The sequence below is a fragment of the Egretta garzetta genome, unplaced genomic scaffold, assembly GCF_000687185.1.
Source record: "Egretta garzetta isolate BGI_Z169 unplaced genomic scaffold, ASM68718v1 scaffold178, whole genome shotgun sequence".
Classification (NCBI taxonomy): Eukaryota; Metazoa; Chordata; class Aves; order Pelecaniformes; family Ardeidae; genus Egretta; species Egretta garzetta.
Window position 1 is genome coordinate 1,053,524 of NW_009260506.1, and position 4,440 is coordinate 1,057,963.

A 4,440-nucleotide genomic window follows, 5' to 3' on the forward strand; every position below is an offset into this window, starting at 1 on the left:
AAGGGGAAAAAGTATATAACATTTGATCTGTCAAGATGAGCACATGCAGTCCTTGGACAGATGTACTGGTGAGAGGTAATATTTTGAGCCTTGAACAAAGTTCTGTTCAGATGTTATCTGAGTTCAGATTCTAGAAGAAATTATTGTGAATATGCAAAGAGAAATAAAGTACTGGGAGAAAAAGTCTTGAAAGTTTTGTTCAAAAAATTCACAACCAGCCCAAGCAAAGACATCTTCTTGTGTTTGTAAATCCTTTTTGTCTCCCTCTGCAACTACCTGTTGTGCCTCAATGAGAACCTCTTATCTTACCCAATAAATTCAGTATACCCATCACCAAATGTGGGAAAAGTGCAGCATGCCAACATATATCCAAGTAAAAATGACTTCAACAAGCACTTCTCTTCTATTTTACTGATAGTAACCTGGCAAGCATTTCAAGGAATCTGAAGCAAAACAGATGCATGGAGCCTTGTAACCCCTACATCTTAATTTCAAATGTATTGGTTTTGAGAAGAAGTGTAGGTGTCTAATGGGGTTTGGGAAAGCCACATTTTCCTTCAGCTACACCCTCAAAGTAAATCAAGAATGTCAAGTAAAGAGGAACTAATTCTATTTTGTTGCTTTCAATAAGAAGGAGAATTGTCTCTCCTCCCTTTCTCGCCCCAAGCAACAGTCTTGGCAGCCAAGAATATTTTTTCATAAAGCATAATGCAGAAGGCAGCTCTCATTCACTCCAGCAAATCCTGTTTAATCCCTGGATTTGTATCATTTGCTGACTAGACTGAGAAATTTGGCTGCATCTAATCCTTTGGCTTCTGAAGAAAAATGGCTTATTTAAATATTTAGCTGCTCTCTGTCAATATCAGCAGGGCAGGGGTGATGGATGACAGCAATTACGCTGGGTGCATCTCCATTAACATGCCACTTTTTCCAGGTATGGAGTCTGCCTCTTGTATGGTTTGTTTAATGATCAGGACTGAGAAGGAATTTTAATGACCCCTTAGCAGCTCATGTTCATTTGAGGCTGGATATTATTTAGTGGCGTGCAAGTAGCCGGTGAGTTGGAATGATCAGAACAGTGGATTAGACACGTACTCTGCAAACAAGTTTTCTCCATATTTCACAACACCCTAATTCACAGCAACTAAGACACACCAGAGCAACTAAGACGCACCAGGAGATAACTAGAGGTCCAGCCATAAAAGCTTAAGTAGCTCCCAGTGCTCTTCAACATAAGGGATTACATTTTTAGTACATCATGTGATGAAAACATTCAGCACTTCTGACTAAATACCTGTCAGTTGCATATTTCTCTCATAAAGGATTTCTTGCGGAGGGGTAGAGCTAGAGATGAGAGATTAAAGATAGAGATATCTTATGCACCTGTATCTGTAGGGATGTCTTCAGCACCCTGGGTTTGGCAATAGCAGGGATATGCTGGCTCCACAGATATCAGGCAGGGACTTGCCAGAGTTGCAGCCTGGGTTCAGAGATGGACTGCCTAGGATGTCTTCATATACACCCCATTCTCCTTGCTTTCCAGACTGTGATGGAGGAGTCCTTATAGGCTAGTGCAGAGATGCAGACTTAGCCCATGGCAGACGTAAAGTTGGGCATGTACACTCTTGATGACAAGTGCCAGAGGAAGCAAGTCAAGAATAAACCTGAAGCCATCCACTGGTTTTCATCCTTGGCATGACCATCCTTTACAATAAAATGGATCCAGTCCTACCTCACTGATCATTGTAAAGGCAAATACAGAATATACTGTAAATCAGTGACAACAGGGGCTAGACTTATCAAAAAAATTGGATTTTGAACTTTGGTTCTTTTTTCCTCAACCTTTCTTCTGTCTGGGCCATGGGTCTTGCTTCTGCTACCATTCTCTATATGCTATTTATATGGGTTCTGCTTGTAGGGTGAATTTATTTGGCTGCTACTTTTAATACTCATTTTTGCTTTTTCGTATGTTCCTATATGCACATAGGTCTCACATGAACTATTTTCCTATGAGAAAGAAATATGTGTTCTGGATGGACAATTGTATATTAATAATTACTGTGAAATATATAAGGTAAGGTGTGATAATCTGGTAAACCCCAGTTCCTTTCTGTGTTACAGGTGGATGTGGTTTAAATCTTGAGAAGTCAATTGGATCCCTAGAGGACAGATAAAAGCAACAAAGATCTTTGCATTCAATTTTGTTCTCAGGTACCAGACACCCTTTTAAAAATATAATGTGCAGTATAAATTGTATTATTAAATTGATGTATGGAGAGCAGTCCTGACCACTAACAGGGAGGTAACAAGGGATACCTATAGTAGTGCTGTGTTCTCCCCCCTTAGTACACCTAGGACTGGAGCAACAAAAAGCAGCTCAGTGTTCCCTCTGTGTTTTGGAGGGGAAAAAACTGCTCTACACCCCCAAATAAAGCCCATTCTAAATCTGCCTCCTCACAAATACAGGCTGCACTGACACAATTGTCCTATTCCTTCCACTACAAGGCATTATTTGCATTGAAAAGAGCCCTGTACAGAAGGTGTGATGGGCAGGTTTAATCAGTCAGTCCACAGACCTGACCTCCATTCTCCACTTCAGCCCTCACTGCAAAGAAATATACAGAGGCTACCTTAAAAAATAATTAAAGGCAGACCACACATGAGATCTATACAGCACTGCCATGTATTAATGGAAATGATGGATGCTCTGTATTAACCTTGCCACAGTTGCAGCCTTACATACAGGGAAAGAAGCAGCTGTCTGAGTGATTCAGTAAGGTTACCTCTTGCAAATTGTATTAATAATTCTCTTGTCTGCATGAACAAATCCCTTCTTCCCAGGCTGAAGGGCTGGACTAATTTAATGTTGCAAGGTTCAGATAGCCATATGCTCCTCCAGGCAAAGCTGAAGCAGAAAATCTGTAGGTTAGCAATCACCCTTCCCTGGGCTTTGTGAAAGGTGCTGCCCAACCTTTCTCATGGGATGGTAGGTACCAAAGCTGTCTGTAACCCTAAGGATCTGGTTATACCCCCTGGAGATGGGACTCATCAAATCTCAGGAACAGAAGATCAATATCTCAGCCTTTACAACATCACACCCAGTAGCTGGAACTTACATGGAGTTTTTGCTTGCCTTGTTGACTGCAAACCAGAGTTTGGGGAGAAAAAAGTGGATGCATTAATCATTTACTATCGACAGATCAAATAGTTTGACTTTTCACTGCCTATAAATTGTCTACAAACAGGTCACCAAATTCTCAGATTTGTTTGTTACTCACCAGCATTCAAGCATTTTCTCAAGCCCACCTGGTACACCCTGTAGCAGGTACAACTGCTGGTGCTGTGGCATGGCAAATCCAGTGCAGTTGGTGGCATGCCAACCACACTGGGCTCCATCGAAACATGCCGAAGGCCACCTGGCTGAAAAGCTCCCCAGAGCTGAACAATCCTGGACCACTATCCAGCTCTGCTCCTCTGACAAACTGTAGGGTCCTACTTGGCTTTATCAAGTTGAATATAATCACATATGCAACCCTGGGCAGAGCCCCTTTAGGCCCATGGCTACAGGCATTTTCTGATGGCAATGGCATTACAGGTGCATGTCTTCTGCAATCCAGCAGAGATCCCACATGCTGCAAACCTATCAAAGGTATGTCCACTGATTTACAAGAAATTGCAAAATATCATCTGTGTTCCTACAAATTTACCTGGTTTTTGCTTATATCCCCTGTTTCTTAACTGGCAGTGTTAACTTATTCAGGTCACTGAGCTGAGGAGAGAGGGTAAGGGAGAGAAGAGGGGTGAGAAGATGTGGAAGCAACCAACAGGCTTTGAGAAATGCCCCAAATCTGGAGGGGAGAAGGAATGATGGATTTCAGGATTGCAATGCCTTTTAAAGTGTTTGTACTCCCTTGTTGAATGTCACCAAACTTTTTTTATGGCAACCTATAAAATGTTACATTTCCCTGTCTTTTGCCTACCTACACAGTCTAATTTGGAGTTACCTGCTAACAATAATTTAATATGCTACAGAGATTTCGTACTTTTTTACTGCTGGAGTAGTCATTTGACAACATGTGAAGCGGGAGCCAAGCATAGCCGAGATTGAGAAATCCTGTTGTCCACATTAATGTGGGTGGCAGAAGCGGGGAACCTGGAAAGATTCAAAAGAAGCTGGTAATTACCCGAGAGCAGGGATATTTGAAGCAGATGAACCTCACATTAACCCACGCAAATACATTTTCTTGCCATACACACTACGGCTCCCATGCTCCCTGCTGCGTTTACCCTGCATGTACAGAGAGATTCAGGGCACAGGGTTACTTAAAGCACAGATATGGGGGGTTAACTCTGAAGACAAAGAACAGTGTGGCTTTAACTGGGTAAAGTTTAACATGACTGGAAACTGTAAATGTTATGGCTTTCCAGCGGTACTGTAAC